Below are 25,379 nucleotides of genomic sequence, written 5' to 3' on the forward strand. Positions count from 1 at the left end.
CCCCTCTCCAGTCTATCGTTAATGCAGCAGCCAAGGTTGTCTATCTAGCTAATCGTTACTCGGACGTGTCTGCTCTTCGCCAGTAATTACACTGGCTGCCCATTCATTACAGGATACAATTCAATGTACTTGTTCTCACCCACAAAGCTCTCCACAGTGCGGCACCCCCATACATCTCCTCCCTCATTTCTGTCTATTGGCCTAACCGACCACTGCGCTCTGCAAACGACTTTCGACTAACCTCAGCACTAATCCGTACCTCACACTCCCGACTCCAAGACTTCTCCCATGCTGCGCCAATCCTCTGGAATGCTCTACCCCAAGATATTAGGGCCATCCACAATTTGCATAGTTTTAGGCGCTCCCTCAAAACATATTTGTTCAGAGCAGCCTATCCCTAATCAGTTTTTTTTATATTTGTGTGTGTAGCCCATTCACTATCTCCATCTATCCCCCACCCCCTGAAGATGACTGGACCATCATTGTAAATACATCATTGTAAATACACACCTGTACTTTGTATCTCCCCCACCTCATTGTAGATTGTAAGCTCTCACGAGCAGGGTCGTCTTATTTTGCTTTAATTATTGTATTGTTAACGTTGTTACTTATGACTGTTGTGTTTGAAATTGTTAAACTGTAAAGCGCTGCGGAATATGTTGGCGCTATATAAATAAAGATTATTATTATTATTATTATTATTAAGTGCGGTTCTGGAGCCAAAACGCGTTGGTAAATAATAAAAACATTTTGAAACACAAAAGTTTTCTCATTTTTCGCAGCGCTGCCCGTTCATCGTGATGTCTTCCTCCTCTACAATTAGTCATCTGAGAGAAGTTTGTCTTCTCCAGCCATGGGGTCACAGCAGCAGTTACACGCGTCTACAGATGCCTTCACACAACACCGTCACGTGAACGCATACTCCCGCCTTTCACTAACCTTACAAGGCAATACTGCATGAGGCACATTTGTCTCCCAAATGTTCTTTTAAGAGACAGAGACCCCTTTATTTGCACCTTTGGCAAAGTTTTCAGTGGTTCATCGGTGGGCTATGCAACAGTAGAAATGGGTGCTACTACGGTAGTTATATTCTTAGCCCAAACTACTAGAGAAGAGAGAACCGATTCAGAGGACCCTGTTCCAGCGGCCATGTCAGTATTCCTTGACAGGAGCGCTCCCCAGATCCCCTTTCAATTATCTAGTCTTGCGTGATGGCAAATGTATGCATCATGCTGCAATGATGATGATGCTTTAGGCCACCTAATCAAAAAAGGAACTAGGGATGCCGGCAGATAGGAGGTGGGTTGCAGGGCTCTTGTTCCCATCTGGTCGCCACAGAATACTAATGTGGCCGCTTGTCACAGGTGTGTCAGGTGTGACAAGCAGTCATCCTGGATCCGACTGTAGAAGATCATTGCGTTTAGCTCTACAATCACCTTCTTGGTTTTTGCATCTCTGTTATGGAGTGATAATCTTCTCCCTCTAGTACCCAACAATTACCTCCATCTCCTGCTGCTAATTAACACAGTTTGGCTAAAGGTTTAAATACATTCAGTCTCTTCAGCAGCGTACTGGTATTAGTTCAATTTCCTTCTGTCTGGTTGAAAGTACTAGCAGTCGGCTCGTGCATTCTTGGAGGACTCTTGGAGGATTGCTGGTGTGATATCTTGGTTGTCTTCTCTGAAGCTAAGTGTATCTCCTCATTTGTCCACTTTGTCTTTAGTTGTAGTGGGGGCTCACTAGCAACACCACATCCCCTCCCTATCCAGGGCCTATCATTAGGGTCAAGCAGGGATTAGGTTCCTGCTCAGCGATAGGTGTGGAACCTATTTAGGGACATCAGGTGAGACAGGGTGTTGTTAGATCTGCCTAGGGGTCTACATGCCCCTCTTCCCTAGTGTTTGGACTTCCCTTCCCTCTCGTTGTGCACCTTACTTCTCCCTCACCCAGCATGACACCACTAGACCAAGGTGCAGCGAATTTACTCGCTCATCTCGACAAGCTACCCCTTTCGTCTAAAGGTAGCCTGACAGGTGATACATTCACTCCAAACCACCGGAAGCATGTATGAGACAGAGGCTGCACTCTTCAAGCCACATATATTTAACTCTGAAACGCTGTTGTGTTTCAGAGTCAAACATACTTTAAAAGCTGCTATGGGAGACTAGTCAGTCAGGTGAATCCCCGGCAGCTTCTCTGCCTTGGATTGACAGGTCTTTGTCTTCATGCACGTATAGGCAGACACCTGTAATTCCAGGGCACTGGGGGCTTCGGTTAGAAACCGCTAGAGACCCATGTTTCCAACTAGTCTCTCGTGTGGCTTGGTCCCCGTTTCCCTTTAAACATGTTCCACCGACAAAAAAATTGATGAAAATTTTTGGCCTGGATTGTGGCTACAATAACATTTGGTCTCCGATTTTGTAACATCATAACCGGCTCCATTCTTTTTTATAAATGTTTACAAACCGGTTCCTTTATTATTCTCCCTTTTACAAGTTTGTGTACCAGCGCTAGAAATTCTCAGTAGCATAAAGCCATAAATATTCCCAGTCTGGGAAGAAAAACTGATTTAAAACTTTTTTTTGACTTAATCATATTTTTTTTTTTCTCTCTCCGAAACCGCTGTCAATAAATTCAGCAGCATGGACTTATTTACATTATGAGATCATGTTAATTTTGACTTGAGGATATGTTATATATAAAAGACAGGATTTCTATTATTAAAAATGCACAAAGGTCTAATACCCCAAAGGGTCTTAAATTGAAACAATATTCAAATCTTCCAGCTTCTTTGGGAGTTCGAGTTCCTGTTCGTTGCTCCCCAGACTTGTAGCATTTGTGCTGTATACATCTAATTGTTTCCCCCTTTCCTTATCCGATTACACTGCCTCTTGTGTTTCGCTTCTTCTAACCAAACTTGCCGTATTAAATCTGTTATCAGACCTGTCAGGCTTTGTTTGAGCATTAATAGTCATAATTTATGCTTACTGCATGAAATTGCAGATGCTCATATTTCCTGACTTGTAACGGCGTGAAAATAACTGGGACTTTCTAAGACTCCAAAGTAAAAAAAAATAAAAAATTTGTCCGTACACAGAAATAGAGATGCGAAACCAAGCTGCACCACCACCGCCTTAGCTATAGGATGTGGAGAGGTAGCAGTCTCACCAGGGTCCTGATTTTGGATGGACCCAACGTAGCCTTTGCCACAAAAAAGACACCGGTATTATAAATGGTGGTATTTTACGCTTGTCAACTTCTCCCCAAACTTTTAGTAGGCTCACAGTAAAAAGGGGAGACCTCCTAGACTACCGGAAGAGTTGATGAATCTTATGGGTACCTCCTAAACTTTTCCAAAACAGGATTCCTCAAGCTTCACCACTGCCGCCATAGCTATAGGATGTGAAGAGGTAGTGGTCTCAATGGGGTCCTGATTTTGGATGGACCCAACAGCCTTTGCTACAAAAAAGACACCGGTAATATAAATGGCATATTTTCCACTTGTCAACTTCTACCCAAACTTTTAGGAGGCTCAAAAAAAAAGGGGAGACCTCCTAGAGTACCGAAAGAGTTGACGAATCTTACGGGTACCACCTAAACTTTTCCAAAACAGCGTTTTTTCACCAGATGAAGGCCGTAGCTGGCAGTCAATGCCACATTCATGAGCTTGGGGAATGGGTTTGTGTAGAGGATAAGTCGAAAGGTCCTCCAAAATTGGGCATAGCTACAAATAAAAATTTTTGCAACCCTTTTAAATTTTGTGGAAACCATCCTGTGAAAGTTAGCAAATATACTTATAGCTTCTAGTTATGCCTCTGACCGTTACACCCCAAAAGTTCTAGGAAAGAACAAATGACTTCTACAAAAGAACTTTTTAAATTGGATTTTATCTAGTCTATCTCACTAAAATACATAAGAAGAAAACTTTTGTGTCTCATTAACATAGGTCGTGGGGGACAGAGCTCATGCAAGTTCTACTAATCACCCTAAAAGAGCTCCTCGGGGGAGGTGCCTGGCCTCCCAGGGCTTGTTTTAGGACACTTTCTTTTTGGTTTGAGATTAGTATTGCCCCAATCAGACTTCTGGAGGTGACTATTGTCTATCTGCTCTATAAGTGCATATGGATGTCATAGAGGGGGCGTCCTGCTTTGAAATCCCTCTCTATGAGCTGAATGATTGCCATATAATACTAAATTTTGTGGCGGTATCTTTCCCAGGCAATCTACATTTTTTAGTCATAGCTTTACCTGACAAAATGAAGTGATACCCCAGCAACTCCAATATAAAAATGTTGCCTGAGACAAGCCCTTTAATCAACACATGGAGGTGAAAAAAAGTTACCAGAATGTGGCCATAGAACAGGACAAAATGGCTATAATATTTGGCAACAAGAGGAATAACAGTCCAAAATGAGACAGGATTTTGGCAGAAGTTATGCAGGTCAGCAGACCCATGAGTACCATTTGAAAAAAGAGTTCCCGAAATATAATTTGGTTAATGGGTTTCCCACTGCTCGGACCTTCATGAACAGTGGGAAAACACACAACTAGTACCTCAAGACCATGGAAAGATAACATTAAAGGGGGTTATCTGAGTCTTGGGTTACTATTTTGGCATAAATTCTAACATTTCATAAATGTATTCTGGTAGATTGGGTATCATGTAGTTTTTTACGTAACCATGCCACTTTTCAGACAAGCCATGTATCCATCCATGTCCAGGTCCACCCCGAAATTAGCTTCTGGACATCTGAAACCTGGATCATGGTAATGTAAAAGGTGGCTTTCCAGGAATTTTCTGTAGAACCAAGGAAATCTTCTGAGAGTCCAGGAGGTTTTTCCTTAATCCAGGAGACTTCTTGATGCTCTGAGAGAGGTCCTCAAAAATAAGTACAATCAAGAGCTCACTTATACCCTTCAATGTTACAGGGGGTGAAGATGTGGCAGTTGCATTAGACCCATGTTTTTGAGGGGCTCAAAAGGGGTCCAGGAGCATTAAATTTTGCCTCAGACTATTTACCAGAAGCCATAACTTTGGCTACTACTCAACACTTGCTGGTGGCATTTGCAGAGACGCCTTTCTTCTTGCTGTAGGCTTACTTGTCATAAACTCTTGATGTACTGAGCTGTCACTGCTCGTGTAGAACATTTATAGACAGTAAATTATTAAAACTTCCTCGCAGGATGCCGGATTTGTTTACACTGTCGTTTTATAGAGATCTGTGACTTCTACGCTTTCACTTTAGAAGTCGAGATAAATAAAATATGATTTTTGTTTTCAAAGTTTTTAACAAACATCTGCTCGATTGTCGACTTCAAACACGTGGGATGCATTTACACATTACAAAAAAACGAGCAGTTCTTTGCAGCAGTATGGAGAATATCTACATTTGCAGGAGTAACGGCAGCGAGTCATTTACCAGTTTGATCAGCATTTTCTCGAAGGAGCTCCGTAACTGCTGTGACATCTATTTTCACCCGGTTTACCTCTCCTTCTGCAGCATAAAGTCTGCATCTTTACAGATACTAGACTCTCATAATTGGAAATTACTAACCCTGAAAGTAACGCCACTAGTGATTGTCCTCTAGTGAGGACATTGGTTCTATCAGCATCTTGCTGTCTTCATTTGAGGACAGGGAAGGGGTTAAAAGATATTAAATCACATGAACTCACATATCCTTGGTTCAACTTCTCAAGATCTTAAGAGTGGAAATGGTGGGCTAATTTTATTAAAATGAATTGCGCAAACCTGCCTAGAAAGACAATTTGCGAAATTTGCTAATCCCTACCTTTAACCATGGGTTGTCCAGTGTCCTGAACTTATATATTGATTACCTATCCTTAGGATAAGTCATCAAAATCAGATGGGTGGGGGTCCGACACTCGGCTCCCTCATTAATCTGCTATTTGCAGCTCCCATGGTGGGTGGATGTTCACAATGTGCAGAGCACAGCTCTGTACAACGTGTAGTGGCCGGCTTTGGGTGCTGCAGTTCAACTACTATTGAAGTAAACGTATCTATAAGCCCCTGGAGGAATAACACAGAGTAAAAGGTTGCTGCTTCCCACCAGTAGGGGTCACATATATACAGGCTGAAAGCATGCTGACACTATCTGCATAATAGCTAGATAGAAGTTGGGGTGAGGAGCATTTGACACTATGAAGTGGAGCAGGCTGACACTGTCTGCATAATAGCTAGATAGAAGTTGGGGTGAGGAGCATTTGGCAACTATTAAGTGGAGCAGGCTGACACTGTCTGCATAATAGCTAGATAGAAGTTGGGGTGAGGAGCATTTGACAACTATGAAGTGGAGCAGGCTGACACTGTCTGCATAATAGCTAGATAGAAGTTGGGGTGAGGAGCATTTGACAACTATGAAGTGGAGCAGGCTGACACTGTCTGTATAATAGCTAGATAGAAGTTGGGGTGAGAAGCATTTGACAACTATGAAGCGGAGCAGGCTGACACTGTCTGCATAATAGCTAGAATGAAGTTTGGGTGAGGAGCATTTGACAACTATGAAGGGCTACTCCAAGGCTATATATAGGGCCACAGAGGAGCAATGTAGATAACTCCAGCTTGTAGTATTGTTGGCACAGTATGTTCTGGGTGAAAAAGATCAGATTACATTAGAAATAGCAAAGTCAAGAATTGTCACCACAGAGGTAGCAGTGAGGCTTATTTTCTGTAAGTGAAGAACGAATCCTCTAACCTGGTAAAGGTAGTCCTCTAATAAGAGGGCAAGGTTTAACCACAAGGAAAGGAGTCTTTCTTCTGATGCTTATGAGTGAAGAGATTTGCCACCACAGAGGCAGTGAGCACAGACACTGTTGCCTGAGTTTATGGTAATGATACATGGGTAATTAAGAAAGTAGACCACGTGAGATTGCCAGACCTGCTGCAGCAGAGCAATGTTGTCTAGAGAGTCAACCAAGAAAGGAGCAAAGTCAAGTACTGATAGAGAGACTGCTTTGATGCATTGATTGAGACATAGCGTCTGTGCTGGAATGCAAATGAAGGTGCCAGCAGGTTACATAAAGTCTAAACCACTATTGTTCTATATAGCAACTATTTGACTCTCTTTAAGGCCATGTGCACACGTTCAGTATTTTTCGCGTTTTTTTCGCGTTTTTTCGCTATAAAAACGTGATAAAAACGCGAAAAAAACGCGAAAAAACGCTAACATATGCCTCCCATTATTTTCAGTGTATTCCGCATTTTTTGTGCAAATGTAGCCTTTTTTTCCGCGAAAAAATCGCATAGCGGAAAAAAAAGCAACATGTTCATTAAAATGCGGAATTGCAGGGGATTCCGCACACCTAGGAGTCCATTGATCTGCTTACTTCCTGCACGGGGCTGTGCACACCATGCGGGAAGTGAGCAGATTATGTGCGGTTGGTACCCAGGGTGGAGGAGAGGAGACTCTTCTCCACGGACTGGGCACCATATAAGTGGTCAAAAAATAAGAATTAAAATAAAAAATAGTCCTACACTCACCTTCGATGTCTTCCCGCCTCTCAGCTGCATGCTGCCGCTTCGGTTCCTGTAGCTGGTGTGCGGTGAAGGACCTGTGATGACGTCACTGTCTTGTGATTGGTCGTGAGCGGTCATGTGACCGCTCACATGACCGCGACGTCATGGAAGGTCCTGCGCGCACACACCATTTATACGGAACGGACGCCGGTGAGGAGATCAGCTGTCTGCGGGTGAGTATAAGCATTTTTTTATTTTTTTTATTATTTTTAAACATTCTATCTTTTACTATAGATGCTGCAAAAGCAGCATCTATAGTAAAAAGTTGGTCACACTTGTCAAACAGTATGTTTGACAAGTGTGACCAACCTGTCAGTCAGTTTTCCAAGCGATGCTACAGATCGCTTGGAAAACTTTAGCATTCTGCAAGCTAATTACGCTTGCAGAATGCTAAAAAAACGCGAAAAAAACGGAAAAAAAACGCAAAAAAAAATGCGGATTTCTTGCAGAAAATTTCCGGTTTTCTTCAGGAAATTTCTGCAAGAAATCCGGATGTGTGCACATACCCTTAACTAAGTGTCATCAAGATTCCGCAGCAGAGAAGGCCCGGGAGATTGCGTGGTCTGGTTTAAAAAACTCCTGCACTGGTTAGAAGTATTTCACCATCTTATTAAACAGTGCAGGTCTTCTCCTTGGTGGCAGTACAAGGGTCAATTTGTTCAATTGAAGCTCCTGGAGTTTTGCTACCTGGATGTTGTAAATTCTGTTGTGGGTTCTGTTCTTGGGCTCCCTCCGGTGGTTATAAGTGGTAGTGCTGCTGTTTGTCCTTCACAACGGTCATCAGCTGCTTCCACTTTGGACGGGTCTATTTAGTCTGGCTCCTTCCTTTAGTGAGTGCCAGTTGTCCATTGTTTTCTAGGGATCTACATCTCTGCTTGGTTTCTCCTTCTGGATTGTCCAAATCATCAAAGATAAGTCCTGGCTCTGTTTTTGCAGTCCACATGCGGTGGACTTAATAGTTCTGTGAATTGCTATGTTTTTTTTTGTCCAGCTTTGTCTGTGTAAAGATTTGTTCAGCCACGTTGGAAGCTCTGGAGTCACAGAGTTACCCTCCATGCCTTTAGTTAGGTGTGGAGATTTTTGTATTCTATCTGGTGGATTTTGTAGTATTTCTTATACTGACCGCACAGTACTCTATCCTGTCTTTTCTTGCTAGGTAGCGTGGCCTCCTTTGCTAAATTCTGTTTTCAGTCTGCGTTTGTAATTTCCCTCTCCTCTCACAGTCAATATTTGTGGGGGGCTGCCTTTCCTTTGGGAATTTTCTCTGAGGCAAGATAGTATTCCTGTTTCTTTCTTTAGGGGTAATTAGTCCTCCGGCCGTGACGAGGTGTCTAGGGAGTGACAGGAACATTCCACGGCTACTTCTAGTTGATGTGTTAAGTTCAGGGTCTGCGGTCAGTGTAGAGGCCACTGTTATGACCCCAATGGCGAGGGTCTCAGAGGTACGTGGAAGTCTGCAGAATACAAAAATCCAGCTCATAGGGCAGTGGTAACTGGGTTGACCATATATCTACTCCTAACGCCAACACTAGAAGTAGCCGGGGATCATTCCTACGTTGATTCTAGATGACACGCGCCAGCCGGAGAATCTAGCTACCCCTAGTAGAGGAAAACAAAAGACCTTTCTTGCCTCCAGAGAAGGGGACCCCAAAGCTGGATAGAAGCCCCCCACAAATAATAACGGTGAGGTAAGAGGAAATGACAAACACAGAAATGAACCAGGTTTAGCACAGAGAGGCCCGCTTACTGATAGCAGAATAAAGAAAGGTAACTTATATGGTCAACAAAAACCCTATCAAAATCCACACTGGAAATTCAAGAACCCCCGAACCGTCTAACGGTCCGGGGGGAGAACACCAGCCCCCTAGAGCTTCCAGCAAAGGTCAGGATATAGATTTGGAACAAGCTGGACAAAAATACAAAACCAAAACAAATAGCAAAAAGCAAAAGGCAGACTTAGCTGATATAACTGGAACCAGGATCAGTAGACAAGAGCACAGCAGACTAGCTCTGATAACTACGTTGCCAGGCATTGAACTGAAGGTCTAGGGAGCTTATATAGCAACACCCCTAACTAACGACCCAGGTGCGGATAAAAGGAATGACAGAAAAACCAGAGTCAAAAAACTAGTAACCACTAGAGGGAGCAAAAAGCAAATTCACAACAGTACCCCCCCCTTAGTGAGGGGTCACCGAACCCTCACCACGACCACCAGGGCGATCAGGATGAGCGGCATGAAAGGCACAAACTAAATCGGCCGCATGAACATCAGAGGCGACCACCCAGGAATTATCTTCCTGACCATAGCCCTTCCACTTGACCAGGTACTGAAGCCTCCGCCTGGAGAGGCGAGAATCCAAGATCTTCTCCACCACGTACTCCAACTCGCCCTCAACCAACACCGGAGCAGGAGGCTCAGCAGAAGGAACTACAGGCACAATGTACCGCCGCAACAAGGACCTATGAAATACATTGTGAATAGCAAACGACACAGGAAGATCCAGACGAAAAGATACAGGATTAAGGATTTCCAATATCTTGTAAGGCCCAATAAAACGAGGTTTAAATTTGGGAGAGGAGACCTTCATAGGAACAAAGCGGGAAGAAAGCCATACCAAATCCCCAACGCGTAGTCGGGGACCCACACCGCGGCGGCGGTTGGCAAAGCGCTGAGCCCTCTCCTGTGACAACTTCAAGTTGTCCACCACATGATTCCAGATCCGCTGCAACCTATCTACCACAGAATCCACCCCAGGACAGTCAGAAGGCTCCACATGACCCGAAGAAAAGCGAGGATGGAAACCAGAGTTGCAGAAAAAAGGCGAAACCAAGGTGGCGGAACTAGCCCGATTATTAAGGGCAAACTCAGCCAACGGCAAGAATGTCACCCAATCGTCCTGATCAGCAGAGACAAAACACCTCAAATAAGCCTCCAAAGTCTGATTGGTTCGCTCCGTCTGTCCATTAGTCTGAGGATGGAAAGCAGACGAAAACGACAAATCAATGCCCATCCTACTACAAAAGGATCGCCAGAACCTAGAAACGAACTGGGATCCTCTGTCTGACACAATATTCTCAGGGATGCCGTGCAAACGAACCACGTTCTGGAAAAACACAGGAACCAGATCGGAAGAGGAAGGCAGCTTAGGCAAAGGAACCAAATGGACCATCTTGGAGAAGCGATCACATATCACCCAGATAACGGACATGCCCTGAGATAGCGGAAGATCAGAAATGAAATCCATGGAGATATGTGTCCAAGGTCTCTTCGGGACAGGCAAGGGCAAGAGCAAACCGCTGGCACGAGAACAGCAAGGCTTAGCTCGAGCACAAGTCCCACAGGACTGCACAAATGACCGCATAGCGGTATGTTCAGGTACCGACAGATTAAACAGTCTTCCCTTAGGAAACTTACTGCCTGGGATCAAATCTATAGCACAGTCACAGTCCCTATGAGGAGGCAGTGCACTGGACTCAGACTCACTGAAGACATCCTGATAATCAGACAAATACTCCGGAACTTCCGAAGGCGTAGAAGAAGCAATAGACACAGGCAGGGAATCCCCATGAATACCACGACAGCCCCAACTTGAGACTGACATAGCCTTCCAGTCCAGGACTGGATTATGGGTCTGTAACCATGGCAGCCCTAAAACAACCAAATCATGCATTTTATGTAAAACCAGGAAACGTATCACCTCGCGGTGTTCAGGAGTCATGCACATGATAACCTGTGTCCAATACTGCGGTTTATTTGCTGCCAATGGCGTAGCATCAATACCCCTAAGAGGAATAGGATTTTCTAATGGTTCAAGAGTAAAACCACAGTGCTTAGCAAATGACAGATCCATAAGACTCAGGGCAGCACCTGAATCTACAAACGCCATGACAGGATAAGACGACAGTGAGCAAATCAAAGTTACAGACAGAATAAATTTAGGTTGCAAATTACCAACGGTGACAGGACTAACAACCTTAGCTATACGTATAGAGCATGCTGAGATAACATGTGTAGAATCACCACAGTAGTAGCACAAGCCATTCCGGCGTCTATGAATTTTCCGCTCATTTCTAGTCAGGATTCTATCACATTGCATTAAATCAGGTGTCTGTTCAGACAACACCATGAGGGAATTTGCGGTTTTTCTATCACATTGCACCGAATTAGGTGTCTGTTCAGACAACACCATGAGGGAATTTGCGGTTTTGCGCTCCCGCAACCGCCGGTCAATTTGAATAGCCAGTGCCATAGTATCATTGAGACCTGTGGGAATGGGAAAACCCACCATAACATTCTTAATGGCTTCAGATAGGCCATTTCTAAAATTAGCGGCCAGTGCACACTCGTTCCAATGTGTCAGCACGGACCATTTCCGAAATTTTTGGCAATACACTTCAGCCTCGTCCTGCCCCTGAGACATAGCCAGCAAGGCCTTTTCTGCCTGAATCTCAAGATTGGGTTCCTCATAAAGTAAACCGAGCGCCAGAAAAAACGCATCAATATCAGCCAATGCCGGATCTCCTGGCGCCAGCGAAAAAGCCCAATCCTGAGGGTCGCCCCGTAAGAACGAAATAACTATTTTTACTTGCTGAGCAGAGTCTCCAGATGAACAGGGTCTCAGGGACAAAAACAATTTACAATTATTCACAAAATTCCTAAACTTAAACCTGTCTCCGGAAAACAGTTCAGGAATCGGTATTTTAGGTTCTGACCTAGGATTTCTGATAACATAGTCTTGTATGCCCTGCACACGAGTAGCCAGCTGGTCCACACTTGTAATCAAGGTCTGGACATTCATGTCTGCAGCAAGCATAGCCACTCTGAGGTAAAGGGGAAGAAGAAAGAGAAAAAAAAAAAAAACTCAGAATCTTCTTTCTTATAATCCCTCTTCTGCAACGCATTAAACATTTAATACTGGCCTGGCAAACTGTTATGACCCCAATGGCGAGGGTCTCAGAGGTACGTGGAAGTCTGCAGAATACAAAAATCCAGCTCATAGGGCAGTGGTAACTGGGTTGACCATATATCTACTCCTAACGCCAACACTAGAAGTAGCCGGGGATCATTCCTACGTTGATTCTAGATGACACGCGCCAGCCGGAGAATCTAGCTACCCCTAGTAGAGGAAAACAAAAGACCTTTCTTGCCTCCAGAGAAGGGGACCCCAAAGCTGGATAGAAGCCCCCCACAAATAATAACGGTGAGGTAAGAGGAAATGACAAACACAGAAATGAACCAGGTTTAGCACAGAGAGGCCCGCTTACTGATAGCAGAATAAAGAAAGGTAACTTATATGGTCAACAAAAACCCTATCAAAATCCACACTGGAAATTCAAGAACCCCCGAACCGTCTAACGGTCCGGGGGGAGAACACCAGCCCCCTAGAGCTTCCAGCAAAGGTCAGGATATAGATTTGGAACAAGCTGGACAAAAATACAAAACCAAAACAAATAGCAAAAAGCAAAAGGCAGACTTAGCTGATATAACTGGAACCAGGATCAGTAGACAAGAGCACAGCAGACTAGCTCTGATAACTACGTTGCCAGGCATTGAACTGAAGGTCTAGGGAGCTTATATAGCAACACCCCTAACTAACGACCCAGGTGCGGATAAAAGGAATGACAGAAAAACCAGAGTCAAAAAACTAGTAACCACTAGAGGGAGCAAAAAGCAAATTCACAACAGGCCACCTACTCCAGAGCTCATCCATGCTGCTCCTAGGCCACCAGTTCACAACAGTACAACTGGCCAACAATGAGTTAACCGCATCTCAAAAGAAGGGAAAGAAAGTGCTGAGCCATTTTTTTTTCTGTACTCTGTTGTGTTTTTTTTTCTCTCTTCACTTCTGGGTGGCTCAGGAGTTAGGCGTTGACATGGATGTTCAGGGACTTACTTCTCGGGTGGATCAACTTGCTGCTAGAGTACAGGGTATTTCTGATTATATCGTGCAGACTCCTGTTTTAGAGCCTAGAATTCCTACCCCCGATCTGTTCTTCGCGGACAGGTCCAAATTTTTGAGCTTTAAAAATAACTGTAAACTGTTTTTTGCTCTGAAGCCCCGTTCCTCTGGTGATCCCATCCAGCAGGTAAAAATTGTCATTTCTCTGTTGCGTGGTGACCCGCAGGATTGGGCATTTTCCCTGGAATCTGGGAATCCGGCCTTGCTTAATGTAGACACCTTTTTTCAGGCGCTTGGGTTATTGTATGATGAACCTAACTCTGTAGAGCATGCTGAGAAAACACTTTTGGCCCTGTGTCAGGGTCAAGAAGCGGCAGAATTATATTGTCAGAAATTCAGAAAATGGTCTGTGCTTACTAAGTGGAATGAGGATGCTTTGGCGGCAATTTTCAGAAAGGGTCTTTCTGAATCTGTTAAAGATGTTATGGTGGGGTTCCCCACGCCTGCAGGTCTGAGTGATTCTATGTCTCTGGCCATTCAAATTGATCGGCGCTTGCGTGAGCGCAGAGTTGTGCACACTATGGCGTTGTCTTCCGAGCGGAGTCCTGAGCCTATGCAGTGTGATAGGATTGTGTCTAGAGCTGAACGACAAGGATTCAGACGTCAGAATAGGTTGTGCTTTTACTGCGGCGATTCTGCTCATGTTATTTCTGATTGCCCTAAGCGTACCAAGAGAATCGCTAGTTCTGTTACCATCAGTACTGTACAACCTAAATTTCTGTTATCTGTGACCCTGATCTGCTCATTATCGTCATTTTCTGTCATGGCATTTGTGGATTCAGGCGCCACTTTAAATTTAATGGACTTAGAATTTGCCAGACGTTGTGGCTTCCCCTTGCAGCCTTTGCAGAGTCCTATCCCTTTGAGGGGGATTGATGCTACACCATTGGCTAAAAATAAACCTCAGTTTTGGACACAGTTAACCATGTGCATGGCGCCAGCCCATCAGGAAGATTGTCGCTTCCTGGTGTTACATAATTTTCATGATTCTGTTGTGCTGGGGTTTCCATGGTTACAGGTACATAATCCGGTGTTGGATTGGAAATCTATGTCTGTGACTAGTTGGGGTTGTCAGGGGGTTCACGATGACGTTCCTCTGATGTCAATTTCCTCCTCCCCCTCTGCTGAAATTCCTGAGTTTCTGTCAGATTTCCAGGATGTTTTCGATGAGCCCAAGTCCAGTTCCCTTCCACCGCATAGGGACTATGATTGTGCTATTGATTTGATTCCTGGCTGTAAGTTTCCTAAGGGCCGACTTTTCAACCTGTCTGTGCCTGAACATGCCGCCATGCGGAGCTATGTAAAGGAGTCTTTGGAGAAGGGGCATATTCGGCCATCTTCTTCTCCATTAGGAGCAGGTTTTTTTTTTGTTGCAAAGAAGGATGGCTCCTTGAGACCCTGTATTGATTATCGCCTGTTGAATAAGATCACGGTCAAATTCCAATACCCTTTGCCTTTGCTCTCTGATTTGTTTGCCAGGATTAAGGGGGCTAGTTGGTTTACTAAAATTGACCTTCGAGGGGCATATAATCTTGTTGGTATTAAGCAGGGTGACGAATGGAAAACTGCGTTTAATACGCCCGAGGGCCATTTTGAGTATCTTGTGATGCCATTCAGACTCTCTAATGCCACATCTGTGTTTCAGTCCTTCATGCATGCTATTTTTCGGAATTATCTTGATAAATTCATGATTGTATATTTGGATGATATTTTGATTTTTTCAGATGATTGGGAGTCTCATGTGAAACAAGTTAGGATGGTATTTCAGGTCCTTCGTGACAATGCCTTATTTGTGAAGGGGTCTAAGTGCCTCTTTGGGTACAGAAGGTTTCTTTTTTGGGCTTCATTTTTTCTCCATCATCTATAGAAATGGATCCGGCTAAGGTTCAGGCCATTCATGATTGGATCCAGCCCACATCCGTGAAGAGCCTTCAGAAATTTTTGGGCTTTGCTAATTTTTATCGCCGTTTCATTGCCAACTTCTCCAGTGTGGTTAAACCCCTAACCAATTTGACGAGGAAGGGCGCTGATGTAGCTAATTGGTCCTCTGAGGCCGTTTCTGCCTTTCAGGAGCTTAAGCGCCAATTTACTTCTGCCCCTGTGTTACGTCAGCCGGATGTTTCTCTTCCTTTTCAGGTTGAGGTTGGCGCTTCTGAGATTGGGGCAGGGGCCGTTTTGTCTCAGAGGAATTCTGATGGTTCCTTGATGAAACCGTGTGCCTTCTTTTCTCGAAAGTTTTCGCCTGCGGAACGCAATTATGATGTCGGCAATCGTGAGTTGTTGGCTATGAAGTGGGCATTTGAGGTGTGGCGGCATTGGCTTGAGGGGGCCAAGCACCGTATTGTGGTCTTGACCGATCATAAGAATCTGATTTATCTCGAGTCTGCCAAACGGTTGAATCCTAGACAGGCCCGATGGTCCCTGTTTTTCTCCCGTTTTGATTTTGTTGTCTCGTATCTTCCAGGTTCTAAGAATGTTAAGGCTGATGCCCTCTCTAGGAGTTTCTTGCCTGATTCCCCTGGGATTTTTGAGCCGGTTGGTATTCTTAAGGAGGGGGTGATTCTTTCTGCCATCTCCCCTGATTTGCGACGGGCTCTTCAGGAGTTTCAGGCTGATAAACCTGATCGCTGTCCAGCGGGGAAACTGTTTGTTCCTGACAGATGGACTAGTAAAGTGATTTCTGAGGTTCACTGTTCGGTGTTGGCTGGCCATCCTGGAATTTTTGGTACCAGAGATTTGGTTAGTAGGTCCTTTTGGTAGCCTTCTTTGTCACGGGATGTGCGTTCTTTTGTGCAGTCCTGTGGGACTTTTGCGCGGGCCAAGCCTTGCTGCTCCCGTGCCAGTGGGTTGCTTTTGCCTTTGCCGGTCCCTGAGAGGCCTTGGACGCATATTTCTATGGATTTTATTTCGGATCTTCCTGTTTCCCAGAGGATGTCTGTTATCTGGGTGGTCTGTGACCGGTTTTCTAAGATGATTCATTTGGTACCTTTGCCTAAGTTGCTTTCCTCTTCTGAGTTGGTTCCGTTGTTTTTTCAGCATGTGGTTCGTTTGCATGGCATTCCGGAGAATATTGTGTCCGATAGAGGTTCCCAGTTTGTTTCTAGGTTTTGGCGGTCCTTTTGTGCTAAGCTGGGCATTGATTTGTCTTTTTCTTCCGCATTTCATCCTCAGACAAACGGCCAAACCGAGCGAACTAACCAGACTTTGGAAACTTATTTGAGATGCTTTGTGTCTGCCGATCAGGATGATTGGGTGGCTTTTTTGCCATTGGCCGAGTTTGCCCTTAATAATCGGGCTAGTTCTGCTACCTTGGTGTCACCATTCTTTTGTAATTCTGGGTTTCATCCTCGTTTTTCTTCAGGGCAGGTTGAGTCTTCTGATTGTCCGGGGGTGGACTCTGTGGTTGACAGGTTGCAGCAGATTTGGGCTCATGTTGTGGACAATTTGGTGTTGTCTCAGGAGGAGGCTCAGCGTTTTGCCAACCGTCGTAGGCGTGTGGGTTCCCGGCTTCGGGTTGGGGATTTGGTCTGGTTGTCTTCTCGTCATGTTCCTATGAAGGTTTCTTCCCCGAAGTTCAAGCCTCGGTTTATTGGTCCTTATAGGATTTCTGAGATTATCAATCCAGTGTCTTTTCGTTTGGCCCTTCCAGCCTCTTTTTCCATCCATAATGTTTTTCATGGATCTTTGTTGCGGAAATATGTGGTGCCCGTGGTTCCCTCTGTTGATCCTCCTGCCCCGGTGTTGATTGATGGGGAGTTGGAGTATGTTGTGGAGAAGATCTTGGATTCTCATTTTTCTAGACGGAGGCTTCAGCATCTTGTCAAGTGGAAGGGTTATGGCCAGGAGGATAATTCTTGGGTTGTTGCCTCCGATGTTCATGCTGACGATTTAGTTCGTGCCTTCCATTTGGCTCATCCAGATCGGCCTGGGGGCTCTGGTGAGGGTTCGGTGACCCCTCCTCAAGGGGGGGGTACTGTTGTGAATTTTGTTGTGGGTTCTGCTCTTGGGCTCCCTCCGGTGGTTATAAGTGGTAGTGCTGCTGTTTGTCCTTCATAACGGTCATCAGCTGCTTCCACTTTGGACGGGACTATTTAGTCTGGCTCCTTCCTTTAGTGAGTGCCAGTTGTCCATTGTTTTCTAGGGATCTACATCTCTGCTTGGTTTCTCCTTCTGGATTGTCCAAATCATCAAAGATAAGTCCTGGCTCTGTTTTTGCAGTCCACATGCCGTGGACTTAATAGTTCTGTGAATTGCTATGTTTTTTCTTGTCCAGCTTTTCTGTGTAAAGATTTATTCAGCCAAGTTGGAAGCTCTGGAGTCACAGAGTTACCCTCCATGCCTTTAGTTAGGTGTGGAGATTTTTGTATTCTCTGTGGTGGATTTTGTAGTATTTTTTATACTGACCGCACAGTACTCTATCCTGTCTTTTCTCTCTAGGTAGCGTGGCCTCCTTTGCTAAATTCTGTTTTCAGTCTGAGTTTGTAATTTCCCTCTCCTCTCACAGTCAATATTTGTGGGGGGCTGCCTTTCCTTTGGGAATTTTCTCTGAGGCAAGATAGTATTCCTGTTTCTTTCTTTAGGGGTAATTAGTCCTCCGGCCGTGACGAGGTGTCTAGGGAGTGACAGGAACATTCCACGGCTACTTCTAGTTGATGTGCTAAGTTCAGGGTCTGCGGTCAGTATAGAGGCCACCTACTCCAGAGCTCGTCCATGCTGCTCCTAGGCCACCAGTTCATAACACTGGATTGACTGAGCTGTTCAGTGTTGGCCACTCCCCTCTGCTATATACTCACCTCTGGCACTGAAGAATTGCCAGTTTCAGTTTTTTGTGTCTGGTTTGGAGTTGGAAGTGTAGTTCATTGTTGGAGTAGGAATTTGGAGATTTTTTCAGAAGATTGTTGTTTGGAGTGTTGTTTGTGTGCACGTCCTCATGCTGTCCTATTTGGTTTCTCCTTCCTTTTACTCCCCTGTGTTCCACTCTGTTGTATGGTGAATAAATTTTGTATGTTTGGTATTTTCATTTATCTCTGTCTGTCTTTCCTTGTTTTTCTAGTTAGTGTTATCCTATACACAAGTTTCCACCTCCCTGGGTGGAGGAGCAGATAGATAAGGGTTGATATAGTAGCATAGCAATGCATGTGAACCTGACGTCTCCACCTTCAGGAGTAATCCTGGGGACAAGAATAGATAGTGTGCCCCTAGTTCTAGGGACCTGGCTCGCGCCCTCAGTCCCAAGGTACTGCGAGACACTAAGCTGTTGCCTCTTGCAAGCTCATTTTATACCCATCAAGCAAGTTACCTCTGATGATACTCAATAACCATCAAGCTTGTTGCTTCTTTGTGAGGAAAGTTGTTCTTTAACTGCCTCCTGTGAACATCTGTATCCCTTCCGCCTTTGACCACTCTTCCCTAATAGAAAGCTTATTATTATGCACAATTAATTTTAATGATACTATGTTAGTTTGGAGCTTACAAAGAAAGTTCATATTTTCGATAACGTGAATCTTTATCAAGCACCTTGTCTAATTGAGTATAGGAACTAAGAGGTACAACACATCTCCACCAATGTGTGAAATCATCAGAACACAACTAAGACATTATAAAGCTATAGCAATGTATAAATATATAAATATAAATGCAAAAATAGCAAGGGTAGACAGTAACAGATTTGAGATATTTGACCCCACCAAAGGAGATGATTTGAAGATGCCAACTTCTATCTATAAAAAGCATGAGTGGAGCTCTTTTGATCAGTGCAGTCCTGTATCTCTGTTTTGTGGAGTGCAAGCTCTTGTAAGCAGGCTCCTCTCTCTCTCTACTGGAGATTGTAAGCTCTTATGGTCAGTGGGGTCGTCTCTCTCACCTATAGAGTGTAAGCTCTTAAGGTAAGTGAGATCCTCTCTCTCCTGTAGAGTGTAAGCTCTAATGGTCAGCGGGGTCTTCTCTCTCCTCTAGAGTGTAAGATCTTATGGTCAGTGGGGTCTTCTCTATCTCCTGTAGAGTGTAAGCTCTTATGGTCAGTGGGGTCCTCTCTCTCCTGTAGAGTGTAAGCTCTTATGGTCAGCGGGGTCCTCTCTCTCTCCTGTAGAGTGTAAGCTCTTATGGTCAGTGGGTTCCTCTCTCTCCTGTAGAGTGTAAGCTCTTATGGTCAGCAGGGTCCTCTCTATCTCCTGTAGCGTGTAAGCTATGATGGTCAGTGAAGTCCTCTATCTCTCCTGTAGAGTGTAAGCTCTTATGGTCAGTGGGGTCCTCTCTCTCTCCCCTGTAGAGTGTAAGCTCTTATGGTCAGTGAGGTCCTCTGACTTTCTCTCTCTCCAGTAGAGTGTAAGCTCTTATGATCAATAGGGTCCTCTCTCTCCTGTAGTATTTTCCAAGTAATTACAAGCTTTCCATTATTGATATACATACAAATTTATTCACTTCAAATCAATTTTTTGGTGAAAATGTGGCAACATTTGCAAATTCGAGTTTCGAAAGATCGACTCAACTCTATAGTTTTTTATTCAGTATAATTAGAGCAATTTTAAAAGCCCTCTTGGGCCCACCGCTGGACCTCTTCTTCTGGATTAGGCTATGTGTGTGGTCATATAATCTCCGTATCTTTCATATGATTATTTACTGAGTTTTTTTGCTATTTTCCTCAAGTTCTGACATAGAGGGAAAAATTTATTTTATTCCAAAAACCTATTGTTCTTGATTTCATGTTGTACGTTTTCAATTGACTTTTTTATGTTCCTTTCAGTGTGAATGAAGTTTTCTCCAAGGTGTTTACATTGACACCTTCTTATAAATGTGTTTGGTTCATTATTTAAGTGCTGGCTTGTCACGCTTCCTGCAAGTGCGGCCTGATTTAAAAAGCTGGAGTTAAATTCGGCCGGGTGAGAAGAAACGTATTGGCAGCCAGAAATTGTGTAATTTTGGTGACAACATGGAGGCCTGCGGGATGCATCGAAGGGTGACAGGTAAATCCTTCACAGAGGAATAAAATAAAACCCAAGCAGCGGGGAAGCCATTAATTATTAATTAAGACTGGGAATTGAAAGTTTAAACACAGCTGTAAACCTGGCAACAAGATCTCGCAGTTTACACTATTAACAGGGTAATTTACAACGTCGGAAATAATGTCCTAAAGTGTATAAGCCCTCATTAAATGCTGATTCAAAAATTTGTCCAAGGATCAAATTTATGCTGAAACCATAGTTCTGGAGATTTAGAACAATGCTGAAGCTTGGCTTCCTCAAGGCGGCCATATTGGACGCATTTGAAGACCTATAACGTCAATATAGGCCAGATATACATCAAATTTTTCCACATAAACAGATTGCACCACCCTCAAAGCTCTAAAACTGTCTGATAGGTGGGAATTTCACTTTTGGCGTGCCAACTATTGGGATATGTAAAATGGTAAGTAATTCAGGGAGGACAACACAGAAAATCTTGGACACAGAACTTTGCATAAAAGAACAAATTTACTAATAATTTGGATCATCATTCAAATGGATGGTACTTTATCTTGAACATTTCCTTGCACAGTAGTGGCGTAAGCCCCCTGAGGAAGTAAGGTGAAACGCGCGTTGGGGCTTGGGACTCTCTGGTCAGGTGATCTTTTTGGTATGTAACTACTACTAAATTGGTAATTACATACATAATTCATTCTGTAACTTGTTATAAGCATTTGCCTTCTCATTATCATGTGGTATATAATTTATGCATTTATGCTAATGATTTAGTCTGACACGTTAGTGTTCTCTGAAGTTTTCTAACCTTTCAATTCTAGATTTTATTATCTCTTTATTTTTTAGAGATTTTTTATTGTTTTTATCTAATTGGATTTTTGGTGCATTGTTCTATCCCATGTGGGTCTATCCCATGTGGTTTTACCCTTAGGGATTTAGTTGTTTTGCCTGGATTTTGATAAGTCAGGACCATTGTTCTTGGGGCAATTCTTGTACACATTCACTGTGATTGTCCTACAAGTACTCTTTATACGCACAGTTGGCTGCTTCCCAGGTATTGTCTTCCTATGTACTCCTGTCTCCAAGCAACACAATTAGGCATTCACCAGAGGTCAATATATATTCTATGTTTCCCAACTTTCACAAACTATCATGGAAAGAGACACACACATATGCTGTCATCTCTATATTTTGCATAATTCTCCATGGATAATTCAATTTGTCAAACATTTGTAGTTGTGCCAGCTCCGCAGTGCCCGTACGATGAGACACCAGAGAACACTCACATCTATCTTCTAATTTCTTGGCGCTCAATCAGTAGACCATCCAGATCATCCAGAGCGGAGGAGAGAAATTGGCCACTGCACATGATGGGGTCGCCTCCTGGGTAATTGCTATTGAAGGCCTAGAACACCGAATTGTCAATTTCTTGGTCAATTTCTAACTTTCTAACTCAATATTGTTTGATGGACAACATTTATGCATTGTCCTCTTAGGCAGATAACTAGTCTCGTTTAAATTCTGCAAGAAAAGGTCACTTGTCCCTGAGCCTTGTGCGTCCCTTTTCAATGGGTGGGTGACAGGACAAGGACCTTCATTTTCCTGGAATTTGCCAGCTTCATCGAATAAAAAAAAAAAATTTCTGCCAAACTCAAGTATTGAAAACACCTACCTAACACTCTGAGGCTTCCTAGTATTATATTAAACACTTTTCAAGCCTTAGTAATGTTCAATTGATCTCAACATCTATGGCTATGGGTAAAAAGGATAGTAGCTGTTTTTCACTTTTGTCCTTTCTCTGTAATATTTATTCTTTGTTTTAAAGTTTTCCTTTATGGCTAATCTGTGATGTCTTCTTACTGTCCAGATTCACTATAATATGGGTGCTGCATTCCCTGCTTATACTTTTTTATAGACTATGATAGTTCCTCCTGAGGTGGGCATATTTTTTTGGCGATTCATACAAATCGAATCGCCAATTGTTTACATTTCCTAAAATTCAACTCAAATTAAATCCTCATCTAATCCAATCTCTCATCTTTACTTCTGAATGAATGAATGGCATGAAAAATCATGACTTGAAGCTTCTGGACATCAATGCAAAATCTGTACCATTGCACCCATCTCCCATCTACCGTAACTAATACTAATGTTTTCCTGTGTGGCAGTGAGGCCCTTAGACCTTCTTAGTTACCATGGTCAAGATGTGACCACTAACTATACATTCTTATAGTCAAGTCCTTCTTCCCATGTGAGCAGTGCTAGATTAATATGGAGGCTGTCTAGAATTCATATTATTGGGGACATCACTTTTACTTTTTAAAAGCTAGGAAAGACAAGCAAATTCTCAAGACCCTGGTCTAGTGGCCACATCAGTTAACTGTGGTTTCTGGATGGAAGCCCTACAGACCACCACCTACCTGTTGGCATTTGCGACTCCTCTTTTGATTAGCCGGCCTGACACATTGTCGTTATTGCTCCATGAAGTACACAAGACATCGAGCAAGGCTAGCTAATCAAGAGGTGAGTGGTAGATAGGCGGCGGCTCGAAGAGCTCCCGTCCGATGGTCGCGGAATACTGACCTGATTTTCACTTATCTCTGATAGAAACTACTTGAGTTTTTTGTAATAGGAGTCGACAGGTTTGGCTGCTTATGTGATTATATCTCCAGTCAAATCTTTCTCTGTAACAACGGTGGTAATGTAATAACATCTGAGTTTTCCCTAAAACAATTTGATCACCTGTGAAGACTCTAAACTGAGCCGTCTGTCTCGGCTCGTTATTCTCACATCTCTGTTACGACAGATGGCTTAGACGCCAGATCCGTCGCTCCATACGATGATGTTCTTTTCAAACTTAAGCATTCGAAATTGCTCAATTAATCATCTTTTTATGTCTAAGACCTTTTTTTATCATAAAGGAAAAGAAACGTAAGGAAAAGAAAACGACACCTTATTCTTCATTCTTTGCTAGAGGTTGACGGTCTCTAGATTGTTAGCAGCAATCAACAATTTTAATTTTTAATATTTAGGCTCATCACAGATCCTTTAATATGTGATCTTACGTGGCGATCACCTGATTTTCCACATCAAGCTTCCATCAACTGATTAATTTCCCTGCAGCGGCCACTACAGGGAAAATGGAGTATTGCATGTAGCAGGGTAATTCATGATCTTGTTATCATCTCTCTAATCATAAAGGGGGTCTGGATATATCATCTACATGCCTTAAAGAGATTTTCTCCGATTTATAGGAACATGGGCAAGAACAAGGTGTGGGTTAAATAAAGAAAAAAAACTATAGTGACCACTTCAAAAAATTTTCACTATGGAGTTCTGATAGTCCCTAGGTCTGTGAGTGCTTCTTGCAGTTTATCACGTACTGTACATCTTGCAGCTGTGATGGCGGCATGCGCATTTTTCATGAATATCACAACCTAAAATAGAAACAAAAATTAACAAATACCCTGTAGTAAGTAAATTAATAGTAATACATGTAAATAATATAGGGTACTTAGTTACGTAACGTAAAAGCCATCCCACAACGTCAAGGTGACCCTAATCGGGACAGTACCCAACTTTTGTGGATATCCCTCACTATTTGTCATCAGATGTAAAAACAGATAAGGGCAGAGTAAGACCTGGGTCCCGACTGTCCAGACACATGCCCGTGAAAATCTATATAAAAAAAATGAACAGTCCCAAAAAAGGGGAGCCACCCCCCTGTTTATAAAAAGTACAAAAATCGGAACTAGACCCGAAAAAATTTGAGTCAGAGCTTGTGCTGTTTATGAGGTGGTGTGCCCCTATAGGTAGTATGGAAATATCAAAAGACTGACCATCACTTCCAAACATAAATCAGGTGTGTACAGGTTCTTACTAAGAGTAGCGTCTCCATACATACCTATGAAAATAAAGTAGCGCTCTGTAGCGCTATAGCATGCAAACATGAAAAATATAAAAACTGAACAGCAATCCAAATTTCAGATATTTCATGTTTGCATGCTACAGAGTGCTACGCTATTTTGTTAGTTACCTGTTGATTAGTATGGACATGCTAGACCACTCAGGAACGACAAAAGTAATGCAGATGGACCCCAGCAGCAGTTCAAGAGGATTTTACTCAGTGGGAGGCAACAAGCTTAATGGCTACAAATAGGGCCGGCTTCAGGTTTTCGTGGGCCGTAAGTGAAAAAGTCTCAGTGGGCCCTTTTAACATATACTATGCACAGATACGGCAGAGAAATATACTGTAGGTACAATGCCAAAGATTTTACTTAAGGTACCGTCACACTTAGCGACGCTGCAGCGATACAGACAACGATTCCGATCGCTGCAGCGTCGCTGTTTGGTCGCTGGAGAGCTGTCACACAGACCGCTCTCCAGCGACCAACGATGCCGAAGTCCCCGGGTAACCAGGGTAAACATCGGGTTACTAAGCGCAGGGCCGCGCTTAGTAACCCGATGTTTACCCTGGTTACCAGCGTAAAAGTAAAAAAAACCAAACAGTACATACTTACCTTCCGCTGTCTGTCCCCCGGCGCTGTGCTTCACTGCAATGTGTAAGTGCCAGCCGGAAAGCAGGGCACAGCGGTGACGTCACCGCTCTGCTTTCCGGCCGCTGTGCTTACACAGTGCAGAGAAGCAGAACGCCGGGGGACAGACAGCGGAAGGTGAGTATGTACTGTTTTTTTTTTTTTACTTTTACACTGGTAACCAGGGTAAACATCGGGTTACTAAGTGCGGCCCTGCGCTTAGTAACCCGATATTTACCCTGGTTACCAGTGTAAAACATCGCTGGTATCGTTGCTTTTGGTGTCAAACACGACGATACACGCCGGTCTGACCTCCAAATAAAGTTCTGAACTTTGTTCAACGACCAGCGATATCACAGCAGGATCCAGATCGCTGCTGCGTGTCAAACTCAA

The sequence above is a fragment of the Ranitomeya variabilis genome, chromosome 5 (assembly GCF_051348905.1).
Source record: "Ranitomeya variabilis isolate aRanVar5 chromosome 5, aRanVar5.hap1, whole genome shotgun sequence".
Taxonomy (NCBI): domain Eukaryota; kingdom Metazoa; phylum Chordata; class Amphibia; order Anura; family Dendrobatidae; genus Ranitomeya; species Ranitomeya variabilis.